The 17,380-nt window shown below is 44.1% G+C and overlaps 1 protein-coding gene and 1 long non-coding RNA gene across 4 annotated transcripts in view; both read left to right on the top strand.

Annotated features, from left to right (window-relative positions):
• UBE2H (ubiquitin conjugating enzyme E2 H) overlaps positions 1-17,380 on the top strand; it is a 53,799-nt gene that overhangs the window by 6,267 nt on the left and 30,152 nt on the right. The window lies entirely within an intron of this gene.
• Positions 13,370-17,332, top strand: LOC140649498 (uncharacterized). Of its 2 annotated transcripts, XR_012041638.1 has the most exons (4): positions 13,370-14,574; positions 14,900-14,991; positions 15,086-15,171; positions 16,787-17,332. It is a non-coding gene; the product is annotated as an uncharacterized lncRNA (long non-coding RNA). The 2 variants fall into 2 exon arrangements; XR_012041639.1 differs by lacking the exon at positions 16,787-17,332 and having other exon boundaries at positions 15,115-15,965.

Genomic DNA, 17,380 nt, shown 5'->3' with positions numbered 1-17,380 from the left:
GCTTTAATTACGAGTCCTGATAGACTTTTCTCTCCGATTGTTTTCTTAGTTTTTTTTTTTTTCTTCAAGCAAGGTAAAGCAGCAGGAATTGGGCTGTTAGGAAGGGAAGGGTGCATCTGAAACCACCCCAGCGTAGAGCGATTGCTGGTTGCAGTATAACTTAATGTTCTCGGCACCTGTTGGTACTTGGTGCCCTTCTTAAACCATGATTTAATCGGAGTCATAACCAGGATAAACACATAACAGGTTGTTGTTAAGGCAGGAAAGTGTCCACAGTTAAAGCGACAGGCTCCCGTATGGAGTGGGTTCCCAGCCAAATAGCTATCTGTTTTACTGTCTGCTTAAATTAGAGGTGATGCGATGCTGAGGGAGAGGTGTCTGAATTTTCTGCTTTGCTCTCCTGCCGTTCTGGACATTATTCTGGCAGCAAAAATGAGAGATTGCTGAATAACATCTTTTTAAAATACTGAATGTGAATTATAGATGTGGGTGTGCGTATAGGAGTTCAGCATTTCATTGTGTGTCTTATTGTGTGCATTCAGCTTCCCTCCTCTCACTCCCTCCATTTCCCTGTGGATTTTGTCCATGTATTTCTGGAATAATGAACATAGAGCATTGCTCTTTGTTTTTCTTCACCAAAATAGAGCTCGCGTGACTGAAGAATCATACGACCTTGCCATCTCTAGTTTCTACTAGGTCATGCAGCCTGTGTGCTGGTGCCTGTCAATTCTAGCAGGGAGCTTGCGGACGAACTGCCCTCGCTGTTAGAAAACGCCCCGTGTGATGGATCTTCTACCACATCCCAGGGAAATGGTCTGAGTTAGTTTTATTGCTGGCAGAACCATGCGGTTCTTGCTTCCACCCCCCCACCCCCCCAGTTTTTTATTCCTTTTTTCCACCTTCGTGGGATATTGAGAATTATTTGTTCCTTGATGCTGATACGCTTTGAATACTGGTCAGCCATTGCAGAGAAGTACAAGCACTCACTCATCACTAAGGCAGTCTCTGCTTAGTCTTTGCCAGGCTCTTCCCTCTCCTGTCCCTGCTCAGTCCCTTCGGCCTTATGACCACTCACCTTTAAATGCTATCTCCTCATCTTCGGTCTCCATCTTCTTCCAGTTCCTCAGCCTCTCTGCTAATGATCTGTCTGAGACCGAGGGTGGATTTAGTCTCTTGGAAAAAGGTGATTTCACTGCCTCTTGGGCTTATGTAGCCATTAATGATTCTCTGCAAGCTGGGGCTGGTACTGGATTCAGGACTAAGATACTAGATATTTTTTTTTTTGTTACCATTGCAGCTTCCAAGAGCTGTCCTCTAGTCTTAAATCATTTGACTTATTCCCTGGAGCAAATTGATTCAGCCTTCCAAGAGAAGCCAAATCACTCACAGTCCATTTTCTTGGCATTAGGTGTTTCAAATCAGGTAGAGGGGTGGATCTGCGTGTATCGTTTTTAAACTGAGGTGGTGGTGGTCTGTCGACTCTAATCCCTTTTAAACTGTGAATTACAGAGCATGCCTGTATATTCTGCGTGATCCATGTACAGGAAAGCGCAGGAGGTAGTGTAGACTTCCAGATATTAGTGAGTTGGTGTGAGGAAGGGATAGCCATTTTTGATTGTTTTCAGAGGGTCAAATGCTACTTTCCAGAAATGATTGCATTTTGCTGGTGCGTGCTTTCCTTGGACTAAATGCTAGAATAAAGAAGAATAAAATATTTTCTTTGAGATTGTACAAATAGAGTGTCTGGGTGGATTATTCTGAAACATTTTGCACTATCTGGCTGTAGCTGGCTTTAATTTTTTTTGTGATACTCCCTTAAAAATGAATGTTTTAAATTTGTGTTAAATTTTTTGTTAGGAAAAGTCTGCATTTATGACAGTTGCTGCCCTTTAGGGGAGCTTAACCCTGGAGGCATTTTTCATCCCCTGTGAAAGGTTGAGGTTAAAAGCTGACAGTTGATTGTTAGATAAATTTTGCATTATTTCCAAATTCCGGTGGGCTTTTCACCTGGCCTTGAGCATTCTCTCCTGCGAGAGCGGTGGTGGGGGACGTAGCATGTAAATTATAGATGTGCAAATCATTGCTGCCTTCCCCACTGCCTGGGTACTCTCCGTGTAACAGCTGATTGTTTCTAGTCAGTCGTCTGTGGACCTTTTATAATGACTGTATTGGGACAGACTGTATCCAAATGGAGGTGAACAAGAGCGGATGAGGTAGTGGTATGCATAACGAATGAAGGGTATTGAGAGAGGATGAGTAGTGTCCAGTCCGCCTGCTCCCAGCCCCTGAGCAAGGTATGACATCAAAAGGTAAGCTTAAGCATGTTTGCACTGGAGAGACTGTGGCAGTCCATAAAGGCTGAGATTTTGACTAAAACCTAACAGGATTTAGGACAGGGTCAGGTACTTACTCAGTTAGCAAGCATACCCCCTGACAAAGGTAAAAATCAGTGTATGGTACTAAAGCAGGCCAGCATGTCCCTGATTAACCTCCAGCATGACAGATTAATAGATGCGAAGTTGAAAAGATTGATAAATTATTAACTTAAGCACTTTGGCATTTCTTGGTGGGCTGTGTTGCTTTGTTTTGTCTTGACGGTGGCAGGACCAGGCATGCTCTGGAGCTGCGAAGCAACGCGTCAGGGCAGGGGCGAATGTCCGATGAGACACCCGTTCTTTTGCAGCAGAAAAGCTGGATGAGAACATAAACCCAGGTTGTCTGCTGAGGTCTGACCCGAGCTCGAAAATCATTTTGTTCTTAAAGGTGTCTCTAGATCTAAATGCTATTTTTAAAACTGTGCAGCGAAGCTGTAGTTTAGTTTTTGGTCATCATTGTGGACATGGTTGAAGAGTTAAAACTCATCTTGGTTTTAGGGGCAAATGAAGCTGCTCCTTTGAGTCTTGCTCAGTCAACTGTAAATGGTTTGAAGCCAGATCTTTTTTTAATTTTGAAAAGAACCAGGTTTTGTTTTTAAATGCATTTGGAGAAGGGGGGCTGTTGGCTTTTCTTAAACCCAGTATCAGCCTTGGCAGATCTGCACTGAGAGAAACCTGGTGCTTTTGAAACCTGAAGGAAGAGAACATGTCATGGAATTGGTGATGGATGCAATCCAAACTTGCCCTCGTGTCCTGGCTGTGCCCAAGCTGTTTTGTTTGGGAAAAGTCCTCTTTTTTTTATTCCCCCCCCTTTCTTTCCTCTTTTTTTCTCTTTAAGGGTGGGGAGAGGTTTCCCCCTGGTGATACATTTAATCAAACCTGGTGGAAGTTAATGCTTGCTTACGCTCTCCTTTCTGCTGAAGGCAAATGAAACCGGTAATGTTTTTCTTCCATCTAATACCATTAATTCAAACTCACTGACCTTCCCCCTCAACTCTTCAAAGCCAACACAGCTGAATATGAATGCGTGCAGAGCGCTGGTTTCATGTAGCAGCAAGGCAAGTTTTAAACCTCTCGATAACTGGGCTGCTTTCATGCTGAGCTCACGTTCTGTGTGAGAGATGTGTCCGTGTCAGTGGTACTTAGGAGCAGTCCTCCGTAGCGGTGCGTTGCGATACTTCTTGAAGGTATCTACTTCATGCTTGGCGCTGGCAGTTGCAGTTAGCTTGGACAAGAATGACGTGTCGTGGACTGATTTCCGCAAAAGTTTTGGTGATGGCCTTGCTTTGTAATCCTCTAATTTGTGTGACAGGATTGTAAAGTAAACAAGGCTGAAATAAGGAAACAGCCCTTCTAGGAGTGAAGCACTTACCCTGGAAATGTCAACTCTAACTGTGATGTGACTCAGCATGGTTATACCGACTTACTCCTCTGTGCTACCGGCCACCTCCTACTTTTTTTTTTTCTTTTAAGGCTTTCAACCTGCTGCTGTGTCAGTTATGAAATGAGGGAACCACTGAAAATAAGGAAGCTAAATGATCGGCGTTTTGTTTAACAGGCCTGGCATCGAAGGTAACTTAATACTCCTGGCCTAGGGGAGGAATGTCTGCATGGTTGTTGGGGTAAGCTTAGATCCCAGGAGGAGAATGTGGCTTTGAGAGACTGGGGACGACGACGCTTGGTTGAAAAGTTGAGATGTCAGAAATCAGATCCTTGTAACTCAGTACCGGAGTCTGTGTTCCTTGAAAGGGAAGGTATGCGAGGAGGTGTTAACTCACCCTTGTCGTGGCTGGTAGGAGCGACTGCACCCTGCAAGTAAGCTTATGGCTGGTGCTGCTTCACGCTTTTTTAAAAATTGTGGATGCTGTAATGAACTCGTGTGTTTTGTGTAAAGCTCCAAGGTCTTGGATTTAAACAGCTTCTGGCTTGCTTGCAACTGCTGAGAAAGTTAAGTTAGTAATAATCCAGGTTTTTTTATTACTTCATGGTTTCTGCCATCTTTTCTTTTGTTTGATGTTGGCAGTGTGACCAGAAGGTTGCCCTGAAAAGGTAAGTTTAAATACTTGCCTTGTTTGGAACAAGGAGGAGGAGATTTCACCAGTAAATAGCCATGCTCTGCTAACTTTGCAGAAGGCAAAAGCAGTGCATTTTGCACGAGGAGAAGAGCCACAGCACTAGCAGCTGGGGCGGGGTGGGGGGGGATCTCAAAACACTAGTTGTGGTTAAGTGCAAGACTGAAGAAATATACCCCCGTGGTTTCAGCAAGTCACTTAAACTGTGAACCCTGTTTTAATTATTGGTCACTGCTTGAATTTCCCCAGCATAACATTGAGACTTGCATCTTGCCAAATGAAACAAAAAACATTGTAAAATTGAAATAACTAGCAATAATGTACTCATAATGTTAAGCCCTTGCATCCATGAGAAGGCACTATTTTGCATTTAAAAGCATGCCACAAATGTGCATATGCTCGGAAAGAAATAAGAAAATTTGCTGACCCACTGAAATGAACTTGATGTTCAGTCCTGCAGAGCTTATTGACCACTGGACAATTAAACCATCTGCCCATCCTCTGTTGCTAAACTCAATTTTACAGACTTAGAGTATAGATTGTTTAGGAGAGGGGTGTGTTTGATTCTCGGCATACGTTGAAGCTAGAGGATTAGATTCTTGCATTAGGATTCGGAGCGATCAAATGCCAACGCGGGAGCTCCTCTCCCTGAGTTGCTTCGCATCGGTTCCTGCAGACACATGTCAGTTTGTGCAGATCCTCAGGTGCGGTCCCTTGCTTCACCTTTACGGTGACTTCTCCTTGCTGAAAATTTGTCCCTTCACACTGACCTGCTGTAGCTTTTTAAATGTCAGTTCTCTGGAAAAAGAAAAAAAATCTTTTGTCACTTCAGTGTGATGCGTCGGAAGAAGGTTCAGGGTTAAGCAAAGAAGATTTGCCTGTTAAGCCTGTTTAGTCATAGCAAGAAATATGTTTTGTGGGGGTTCTACTGAAGGCGATTTGAGGTTGTCATGCAAAGGTGCTTCGAGAGAGCCCAGGTGCCTCTTCTCAATGTCACACATGTGGCTTCAGGGCCTTACGAGCTGTTTTCCTCCATTAGTTTTTCTCTGGAGCTGGTTGTGTTAAGTGGGGATCGTGTATGAGAACAGCTGAAGTTATAACTGGCTAATTTGAGTCTGAACCAGCATCTCTGTCTTGTTAGAGCCAAAAATTTTAGTCGTCTGCTGATGAATATTGCATTTGATGTAGTTTCCTTTTTTTGGACTTCAGTTTATCTGTTTGCAAGGGCTTCCTGCTCGGTGTGGCTGGGGTGCAATGGGATTCTTCAGGGTCAGGAGTTGCATTAGTGTGGTTTTTTCAAGAGTCTCAGAAGATGTACAGTAGCAAGTGAGCAAGAGATGTACAGAAGCTCAGTAGCAAGTGAGTCCTTAAATTGTCCTCTGTGCCTCTTGGTGGCTTCCAAAGTCACAGGTTTCTTCGCTGCTACCTGAAGTTCAGTGTAATTAGGACGCTTCAGGATATTCTGTGTGCAACATGCTCTCGCCAGTTTTCTGCAGACTTGGAAGGCACAAGAAGCGAGTGTTAAGATAAGTGAACTTCATAATCCTCTGTAGGTTTTGGTTTATTTCACATAGCAGCTGGGGATCTGTTGCTGAGCACCCAGGGAAAGGCTGCATAGTCAGGTGTATGGTGCTATGATGTTGAAGGCTTTTACTCTCCTTTACAAGGCACTTCAAACAGCAGAAAAGCCCCTTAAAGGAAAGAAGGTCCTGAGCTGGCAAGTTACTTGCATCTGCTAATAAGTGTGCCTTGTCACTGGTGTTAGTTTTCTCTTGCTTGTTTTCCTTAATGCAGAAAAATTATGGTCAAGAGCATGTAAAACACGTGGTGGGGGGGAATGTTCCCGTAATTCTTCAGCAAGATATAGGATGGATCAGAAACTGAAACCACTTGGCTCAATCAAAGCTGTACATAGGTGTGAATTGATAACTACTTTTCACCATTCGGTTCTCCCTAGGTTACCCAAATGGCGTCAGGACTTTGTAGCGTGCATGTTCTTCTCTTAGGAACTGAATGCAGCTGACCAGGCTGCCACACGCGTCACAGAAACCCACATCAACTGTTTTTAGGTCATTACCAGACTGGACTAAATTTAGCATATGAGCCAGAAGTGTGAGGCTTTGTATCCAACCTCCTGCCCGGTCCTTATTTCTGGGCTGTCTGTTTGGGCTGTGCCCTACAACCAGTCATATATCTGCTGAAGACGAGGGATGAAATCTCTGTCTGCTTTTGCTTTTTAATCACACAGAGCAGGGACACCACTGAGGTTTGTTTGCAAAGTTCCTGAATAACACCATGTGAAGTGGAGATGGAGTTGTAGGGAAGACCACAGGCAGTTTGCTGAGCTAGTAATAGGATATGGAGCTTCTCACCCCACAGATGACAGGCTTGAGTCCCGTCTAGGGTTGACAGTGGTTCCAGGTGGCCAAGAGGAGAAGTCTGTCCAGTTCTTGGTTGCCCGTGTATCAGTTGGCTGCCTCTGCAGCCCAAAAGCTGTGGATTGGTGAACTCTGGTTGCTGCCGGAGATCTGCACTGTTTTGGGCATGGGAACAGCTCGCACTCAGGGCAAAGGGGGAAGCGCTTTTCTCATTAACCTTAAAATACATCTCAAGTCGAGAATGTTCCCACCTCCTTTCTTTCGAGCCCCGCATCTCTCCTCAAATTGTCAAGATGGCAGAGATGAGTAAAGAGGGGGGAAAATAAGTCACTCTTGACAGTATGAGGGAAAATTTCAAGGCTGCTGGGAGCAGTGCGCTGGTTCTGCAGTTCCAAGCTGTCCTTTGTTTTAACTTCCTCAGTTGTTTCGGGATTCTGTTGATTTGTAGTAGCACACTGGTTAATTGGGGGTTTTCTGTGGATTGGTAATATTGTCATCCAAAATGGCTTAAAGTGTGTCGAGTCTGCTTAATTCTGATTTATTAAAGAAGGCTGTGATAAATGTGTGTCTTTGAAACTCTCGCTGGGTCTGCCGGAGGTCACCTGTAATTCAGAGCATCTGGCAGAGGTCAGCGCTAGGCTTTTTGTTCTGTGGTGGTGTAAGCTTTGGGTTGTTTTTTTTTTCAGCTCATCTCTGAAGGAGGAGATACTTCAAACTCAGTGACAAAATCCCACTTTTCAGGCAGCTGCACCTGCTAATGACTAAACTGTGTTAATTAGTTTTTAGTGCAGTTGCAGTAGTGTTCCTTTGTCCCTTCTATAATGGTGATCCAAACAGATGATGTCAAGGAATCTTCTGTTTCAGCTGAATTTAACTAATTATAAGAAAGCACTGCCTTCACTCTCCAAAGCTCAATAACACGGTATAAAAGCTGGGAATAGCAGTGGTCTAACAATAGCATTTATATTGATAGTGTGGCTTGTATTATGGTAACGTATGCAAAACTCCATTTCAAAGTTCAGTTTTAAATTGACGTTCTTTTTTTTGATCTGCATAACAAACTTCAGGTATTGTTATTCCTGTAGGAAACCTTGAGGCAAGCGGTCTTCCTGCAGCTATCAGAAATAGGTGGACGTAAACTGGCATGGCTAATTTGTAAAACTCCCCTTGGGCTCTGTCTTCACATAACTGATGTGCCTCTCGTTAGGGAGTTGAGAGGGAAGGGGGATAATTAAGCCTGAGCAGATGTGCTAGAACAAGCTCTTGGATCAGAAGCAGAAGGGCTGGTGATGAGGCGATCCTGACTCCAGCAAGTGCAAACTGGCTCCTCTCTCCTGTCCCCCTCTCCAAGTGGATTTGGTGCTTCTGCTGGGTAGGAAGCTTTGCTTTGAAGAGCTTTAAAATGGCCAGCTGTGAGAGCACCTTCCAAACCCTTCCAGGGAAACTTCCCAGTCTCTCTCCAGCCCTTCCGTCTGTGCGGCTCAGAGGTGCTTTCAGAGGAAACCGCCTGGCCACAGCCATGAGGACTATGTGTTCCTGTGTTTTAGCAACACCCTCTGCTGTTCTGCTAGTCATGTTATAAAAAAACCTACCTTTTTCCCTTCCTCCGATTGTAGTGGTGTTGCTTGTGCCAGAGCGGCTTTAATGAACCCTGGGCCTTCCCACGAGGTGGTGAGATCGGACATTTGTGTGCAGAGGCTTAGTCGTGTAGCCAGGGAAAGCCACAGCACTTGAGAAATAGCCTGGATGACTTGCTTTTGCATCTGATGCAGCTGCTGAGCGAAGGTTCAGTCTTCAAAGCCTGGAAACTGTTTTTTTTTTTTTTAAAAAAAAAGGTATTTGACATGACTGAATGCAGTGTGGCGGGTGTCCCAGGGTCCGTTCTGGGCACCGGTGCCACCCTGGCTCTTGCCTTGCCGCGGTTTTGTTGATGGCTGGCGAGGTCAGGCCTGCTGGTGCATTCACATCTACAAACAAAGCCCCAAACACTTTGTTAGGCTCCTTCCTTGGCAACCTTTCTGCCGCGTCCCTAAAGCTTGCCTTTCCGTTGCACGAGGAAGCTCGTGTGGGGATCATTGTTAGTCTCCAAGTATGGCTCTTTCATGTCTTCCTCTCGAACACAATGTATCTTTATACCTTAACCTTCAGGAAAATCCTGTGCAGTTAATCCTTTGGGAAAGGCCAAAAACCCCTCGGAAGCGCTCAAGACTTTTAAAAGTACTTGTTAGCAGGCAAGTATTTAACTTCTTGGTGCAAAAGCTGATGGTAGGAACTGGATGCAGGAGGAATTGCTGAGATTAACAGAAGCACCGGCCTGATTTCTTAAATTTCCAGGGCTGATAAAGAAGTGAACTTTTTGCAGATGGCTTGGTGATTAACTGACAAAGCCATGCCATGTTTGTGGTTAGAGTTAGTGGCTTGATGGATGGGAAACGGCCCTCTACCTAACCTTGGAAATGTGTGTCTGTTGGTATTTTCTCGAGACTGATAGGTACAGCAGAAGCTGACCTGACTTGGAGGAGGTAGAAAGCTGAGTGATAGACCCATCTTTATAAACTAAACCTTTAAATACAGATGGCCAAATGGACTGAACAAAATAAAGCTGAGGCAAAATCACTTGCCTTGCATGTCTTGTCTGTTTACAGCCAGCACTGGGACATTGGATCTATTTATGGGATCTACTGAGGAAGCACTGAATAGGCCACAGTGCCCCATTGCTCTCATTCCATAGTAAGAATAAAGGGGATAATTGATTTAATAGCGATGACAGTGGTGTATTGGATTGTTGTAGGTATTTATGTACAAAACTGTGGCATGCAGGAAGCTCCTACAGCTTTTCTTTTAGCAAAACTGAACTGCAGTTTCCTGGTATGTGTGGCTGTTTGGTGTTTTCACTTTATATTGCAGGTGACCTAGAAAGAAGGAAAACTGTGTGTAAGCTTCAGCTGCTGTATGTAACCAAGGTCTGAAAGGTGCTTGTTCCTAAATCACTCTTTCTTTTTTTTATCCTGCTTTGGTTTGAGAGAAAACAGTGTATGGTCTGTGTTGGAAACTGTGGTCGTGGCTGTCGTAACTTCACCAGTTCCATGATTCAGATATGGAGTAATCTAATCTCTTGCTCTGTCCTTCAGGTCATTTGTTTGGGTTTAAAAAAAAAAACAAAAAACAACAAAAAACCAAAACCCAACATTGCATGTAAAATCCTGCCTGAGCTGTTCTGTAAAACGTCGCTCCTGAGATACCTTTTAACAAGACTGAGGAGGGGAGAAGCAAATCTGATCCCTCCAGAAGTTCTGGCAGGCTCTGTCAGGACTCCTTGCTGTAGCACAGAGAAGAGGACAAATCTGATCCTCGTGGTTTTGCAAGCGGTCTATAAAAGGCATACTGCCCTTAGGTTCCCCATCACCATTTTCAGATGTGCCCTTACAAGGTGTGGGTGCTGTATCCACAGACTTGTTAATGGCCGTATCAGTGTAAGCTCCTTTGCATAGGCAAGAGATAGACAGCCCCAAGGGCGATGTTCATCCTGATGATTTTCCACCCGCTAGCAAGCCGATCTGGGAGTTGTCTGTTGAACCTGAGAATCAGCAGAAGAGCAGAATTTAACTTTTTCTTGAAAAAAAAGTGTTTCTAATAAAGTGGTTTGAAAGGAACAGAAATCCACAGGTGCCTCGGGGTATGATCCACCCTGAAACAAAGACCTGTATCTGGTAGAGCATCATGTGTTGCTTCAAATTGGGCTGTTACAGGTGTTGGGAAATCTGGATTGAAGCCACACAATGACTTTTCCCCAGTGTTACTTGAGGTCAAGGGAATTGTTCTAATCTCTAGCTTAATTTTCAAATTTAGCTTGCTTTTGTTTCCTACACTCATGCTATAGGAATACCAGTGGTTTCTGAGATTTGTTTTAAAGCTTGTTTCTTTGAGGACTGGCAAGACGACAACCATCCTCCGGGAAGGCTCAGAAATGTTGGAGCTTCTGGCTCAAGTAGCAAAGTATTCTGTAACAAACAAATACCAGTTGTGTCCTGTTCTTCAGAGGGAGAAATAATTTCCAAAATGTCTGAGAGACCTTATTGCCATTCTGGCTGGTACAGAAAACACCCAGATGGGTGGCGGTTCACTGCTAGGATTTTTGATATTAAGCACATAAGCTCAGAACATTAATTGTTGTTGAATGCTTAAAATTGAAGAAGCTTTGTGAGGACCAGTGCCGCTTAATTTTCACTGGCACTGTCCACTTCAACGCTTGCTCTGGGCTCCGAGTCTTATTTACAGTTTGAGCACAGCTTGCTCTAGCTGGCATTTCAAATAGTTATTGCTGTCTCAATTCTGAAGACTACAGTTTACAAAATCCTTTAAAAAAACCCAGTGCAGGTGTGACCTCAGTAAGCAAGAAATACATCCTTAAGTATTTCCGTATACTCTCACATCTGCCGGTGTGGGGTTGGAAGGAACTCTGCAAAACAATGCCACGCTGTAGATAGCTCAGTATCCTTGGTGTAAGAGGTGCTTATGGAGCAGCTCTGTTTTTTGTTTCTGCTCTGATGTTTCAGATACTCTGCTCCAGCTGTCGGCTCCATTAGGTTTATAGCAAAGGTCAGCAAAGCAAGCCTCTTCCATAGATCGGGTTTTAAAGCAAGCGGAGGCAATACATCTAAGTAGGTGCCCCACAGCTATCTTCCCAGTCATGTTGCCAACCCTTTTGTACTTGTTAGAAAGGCAACCCGAGCAACTAACCATCTTGCTCTCATCACATATGCTTATCACGTGGACCAGTTCTTGGTGTGTTGCCAGGGTTTTTGCGCTAAACCAGCACTTCCTGGTGAGTCTCACCTCTGGTGTGCCTGTACACAAAAAAAAAAAAGGAAAAATCCCACTGAATGATGTTCCTGGCAGGCCGTGGAGAGCTGTCGTGATATGTTATGCTGATTCCAAGGGAGCGGGATCCTAGACAGGACTTTAAATGTTTCCTCCCCCCTCAATGTTTTAATAGTTCAAGCTTGAGTTTGTTTGTGCGAAGCTTCTTTTAGAGAAGACTTCAGGATTTTTGTTGAAGAGACATCCCGGTGTGAAGTGTTTATTAAAACAATTCTCAGGATTCCCATATTTAACACTTTCTCAATTCAGTGTTATGATGTAGCTCAAGCTGATGCAGCGTGTCAGCATCCCCTCAGTGAGTCTCTGTGGCCCAATTCAGCATCCCGTGCAGGCAAGAAAAGATCCTGGTAAAGGGGAGCAAAGAGGATGGGGACTCTGGTTCCAGAACTAGTAACTGCTCTGTGCCAAAGCATCTTAAAATTAAGCTTATGTTCAACAGAATATAACTCTGGATTTACCAGAATGAAAATATTTGCTTTGACACTTTCTCCTTCCCCTCTTTAAACTCTTTGTTGAAAATCAAGAACTTGAGATACTTCTAGATTTTTTTTTTTTCTAAATAAAAACTCTTGCCAAAGCTCAGCTGCTGACCTCCTCTGCATCTGTCTGCTTTGACTACAAACATGGCACGTCCCAAGGGCTTTACAGCCTGAGGAGATGGTTGGTTGTACGTTTGGGGTTTTATGTCGCTGTTGCTGAGGTGGCTCAACGTGCTTGCAGTTTCTAAATGACTGTGTAGGTTTCTTGGAGTAAAAAAGCATTTCAGTAAAGTCTACGGAAACCTAAAACAAACTTCACTTGAGGGAAAAGGCCACATCTTAAAATAATACATGTCTTCGGGAAGTCTAAATTAGCGAAGTATTCCAGCTGCGCAAACACGTGAAAAACATTTTGCTTTTAACAGACCTGGTACATTCTTGTAAAATGTGTGATGGGGCACAGCCCCCAAAACGCAGTTAAATCTTAGGCTTGGTGTCAGGTCTAGCACACATTTGGGGTCATGCTCTCAATTCTGTGGTTTTACAACCACGGTTTCTCTTTCAGAAGCATTTTGGCACTTTTTGAATCCTCATGAAGAGGAAATCAACTGTAACGAACACAGCTGGAAAAATAAATTATTGTATCTTCTCCTTCTGGTATTTAACTTAAAACGCATTTGAAATTTCTCACTTGTTTGAGAAGTTTATTATTTGTACACTAAATACTCTGTTCCCACCAGTATGTACAATCACCATGGTAACAAACTTCTCTTGATGGAAGCTGTAGCAATGCAAATATTATATCTAGTGGTTTAGCTTAGACACAGATGTATGACCACGTAAACTACTACTGCTGTCGTCTTCGATGCTTCTGGATCTGACTCTGGTTTCCCCCATGACTGACTTTGAATGTCAGCATAGTGAATCCTGTGGCTTCTGGCTCGGTGGCTGGCTGAGGGTGCAATGTTCCCAATTATTTCCGCCTTGCTCACACAAGGTGAGCAGCTTATATTGAACTCTTCTGGAAGGCTCAAGCATTGGGTCAGAGACCGGTGCAATTGTATCGTTGGGACCTTTTTGCCTCTCCGGTTATCCCAGAGGAGCCCAGGGCCTTATGGTCCTGTGTCGTGGCTCCATACGTTGTCTTCCTTGATAGTTCTTTCTGGCAGAATGCCTTTCTCAAACTGTGCAGTCATGTCTAGCTAGGATCCATTTAAGGATTTTGCTAATTGACAGTTGCTTATCATTACAGACTAATTGCACTTAAATTCTCTTGGTAGGCAAGGCTATGTTGCGTTATGGTCATGCACGGGAACATCAGTTAAGCTGTAGCGATCACAACTTCATTCCGACTCCCTTTCATCAAGTCCAGTCCCTTCCTTTCACGTTTAAAAATCTTGTGTGCCAGCTTCTTCTTACTTTGGCTAATGCATCTCCCCGCCTTTCTTGAGCAGCACCTCAGCAACCCTCGTGCAGGTCACAGTTTTAAGTGGTTTCAAGCCATTTCTGTCCAACGTGCCGCTCTTGGGACCAACCAGCGCCACACGTAGCACTGAAACAGTCATCTTGCAAGCAAAGCTCCGCTGCTGTGCAAATCAGAAGGTGTCACCCTGGGCCTATACGTGTTCTCATCCTGAATTGTGCTTGGCTAACGATACCTAGTAAAATGAGGGCCTGATGCTTGTACATGTTGTGTTCTTCCTTGTCTGTAAATGCAAATGAATCGCACAGTAATCAGCACCGCAAAACTGGCGTTTGGCTGTGGCGCTCGTTATCTACTGTTAAAATGACACTGATTGTGTTCCCGTCTAATTTGATTGTGAGGGAGCTCTTGGTGCCACCGCCGCAATTAAATGTTGACCCATCCAGTGGAAGGTTGAGAACACAGTTTTAAACAAGTTTATTCCAATCTGTTTTCTCTATGGCAAAAAAATACGTATCTGTCTGCTATCTCTTTTTCTAAACAAGTTGAAACTTTTCAAGGGAACAGCACAGAGTTGGGGAGGGCAATGAATTAATTTGTTTCCTGAAGGAAAAGAGCAGTATTATTCAATCCAGCATGGTATGAGATGTGCCTTGTTGTCTTCTTGTGGTGGTTCCCTTCACTTCTGGTGAGGGAAGACCAGGTTTGAAGCCTGGAGTATCCTCTCTGTAGAAGTGCTGACTTAGTTTCTAATTGGTTCATAGCAGGCAACGCGTATGCAAAGTGTCTTCTGGGGAAAGCTGGCTTTCCTTCTACCTCTTCCTTATTACTCCAGTTTCTTGGCACAAAGTTCAGTGGAGAGCAGCCAGATGTAAATCATCAAGAGCACCAAAGAAAGCAAGCCAGACTGGAGGGCTTGCTGGAGCAGCAGTTCCTTCTCCCCGAAGCCCCGATCGCACTGGCGAGGTACCTTTCAGTACACGTGGCTGCGCTTGGAAAGTGCCTTTTGATGGGGTTGCTGGTGACTAGGGTGTTTATCTTGGGGAAATTTGCCATCCTTGATGTGAAATTGTGAAGGGTGTGTGCAAAATAACTTAAGAATGCTCGCTCTTGTGTGATTTCTCATCTCTGTTGAAATCTGGTAGAGAAGTGGTGAGTAAGGTTGTTTTTTTTTTTTTTCAAGCAAAACTGCATTTCTAACAAGAAAACGCTTGTGTGCAGTAAAATAAAAACTCAGCAACCAAGCGCAGGTTGCTGTTCAGTTATTCATTCGCTATTCCCTCGCTTCCAGAGCACTTTCGGCTGCAATCGTAACCGGCTGTCATCTTGCAATGAGTGAAACCACCTCTGTGTAATGCTGTCCCCGGTTCAGTTGTCACAGCGGTAAGGAGGGTGGAGGGATGGGAAAACTGGTTGTCTTCAGAGCTTTCCACAACTGCCCGCGAGTGACTTGCTGTCCTCCTTCTTTACGCTGTAGGATTTAAGTGAGTTTTGTGTCTTTCAAAGCTGTGGTGTTCCTGGGCAGTCCCAGTTCAGATGAAGGAAGATCGAGGTTTGCCCCAGGTACGTGAAGATAAACTGCAGATTGCCCCAGTGGCGTCTTCCCTTCTTGGGGCTGGTGCAGACCATGGGGCTGTGGATACTGACACCAGAAATTGTGCAACACAATATCCTTGGCAAATAGCGGACCTATTTCTGGGGCTAGAAAACCCCTTTGTTTGAAGCTGGAAACTGTGAGCAGTGCCCTGTGGCAACGAGAATAACTAGCTTGGGGGAAAAACAATGGATTTTAAAAATCTGAATGGGTTTAGCCTGGAGTTCTCAAGGATTTCGCAACAAACTAGGTGACTAGAAAGTGCTGCCTCTTGCTGCTCAAAGAAATCACAAGAGGCTTTTTTTCTTTATACCCTTTTTCACTTCTGACTAAGTGTCCTTTCTTCTGGTGTGCTGCAGGGATAGACAGAGAAGTGTGAAGAAAGTTAAATGTGAGTAAAGGGCAGGGACTTTTACTTGGGGAAAATAAGAATAAATATTCCTGATGCTTAAAGCATCAAAGTCCTGGTGCCAGCTGTGGTTTCACGTGTGCAACTGGCACCTCAGGTAACCTGTATCAGATAAAGGCAGGGAGTTTAGAGGAGGGAAGGCGAGCTATGAAGGCTTGGAGGCAGGGAGGCGACTGAGCTGAACTTGCCCTTTTGCTGCCCGTGCGTCAGTGTAACCGGTAACGCTGCTAAATCACAGGGCTCCTTACAGATAACTGCAGGTTGTGTAAGTGCTTCTTAGAGTGGGACTCGTTCGCCTTTGTAAGAAAATAAACATGAATAACCATCAGTCCCGATATTAGAGGCTATTTTTGTTGCAAAATTCTGCTTGCAAATGCTTCAGAAGAATTCACACCTCTGACGCCTCGAACAAGCAGAGCGGTGCTTTCTGTACCACAAGCAGCTGGAGTGGCTGCACTTCCATCACATGGGTGGTGTAGTGGCACTCACTGCCTGCAAAGCTCTTAGTGAAGGAAAAAATCAACTGTATTAATCTTATTTTTAAAACACCCTTTGTCACAAAATACGCAGATGGTGAGTTATTTCCTCAAAGATAGGTTCTCAGCTGCTTAGGTAGCAGAGCTGGATGATTTCTTTTTTCTTAAATATACACAGATGTGGTCTTACCATTTTCCCCTCCAATTCAGAATGTCTTCTCTGGTGAGGTCCTTCACCTGGAAGGATAGCTGTAGACGAGTCTCCATAAGTAAGAGAAGACATGGCAGAGATCCTTAGGAGGCAGGAACTTGCTTTCTGGTAATGACCATTGACCTATCTGCAACTCATATTGAGGTACATGTAGATAAATATACAACTTTATTTTTATTTTTCCCTGAGGCATTCCAGCTTTCTGCTTTGGGGCAGGGTGTTCATGGCCACTTGTGTCACTAAGCTTGTAAAAATATTTTCAGTGAAATATTTTTAGCTGGAAAACTGATTTGCCCAAGCTTATAACTTACGTTAATTTTAAAGAAACTTAATGAAGGGATTTTTTTTTTAAGGCTAAATGTTTGCCAGGAAAAAAACCACTCAACCCTGCAAACAGACTAGCCATCTGTTGGCCGCGATGTTCATCTGGGATTTTGGGAGATCTGGGTGTGAACTCAAATCCTAACAAATTTTTTTTATTACTGCAGGGGAGATCCAGCCCTACGGTGGTGGGTGGCCCCGCGTGAGGATGAGGGAATGGGAACTCGACCCTGGAACAGGCAAATCCACAGTGGCCAGTCTGTTTCTGACTGATGGTTGGGCAGTCTCTCGCTCTCCAGATCTGAAAGGTTTTGTGTGTTTTTTGTCCCAGTGCAGAATAGGCAAAATGCTTTAAATCACTTTTCATTCTGACCGAAGAAACAATTTCATACGAGCTCAACCCTGAACAATAGAGCCTTGATCTTGATAGGGGGCTCTGGATGTTACTGTAATGCTAATACGTGGCGCGGTTGGCCTTTGCGCTTCTGGCACATTTCAGGCACTATATAGGGAGCCTGTAATCAGCTGCAGAAAAATTCCCTTCTGTCTCTCTCCTAGCAACCCCTTCGGAACTGATATTTGAAAATAAGCTTGCTTTCTATATCATCATCTAAATATTTTCGACACTTAGTGTCATTAAAATTCTCTTAATGGTTTTGGGACTAAGATAATTTATCTTCAGGTCCTCAGGACTCCCTTCTAGCTTCTGTGGTCTTGAGGTAAAGCTTTTGAACTTCTTATCTGTTAGAAACCTGACTTGT

This window comes from Ciconia boyciana, chromosome 1 (assembly GCF_034638445.1).
Source record: "Ciconia boyciana chromosome 1, ASM3463844v1, whole genome shotgun sequence".
Classification (NCBI taxonomy): domain Eukaryota; kingdom Metazoa; phylum Chordata; class Aves; order Ciconiiformes; family Ciconiidae; genus Ciconia; species Ciconia boyciana.
This window is presented reverse-complemented; position numbering and strand designations above follow the sequence as displayed.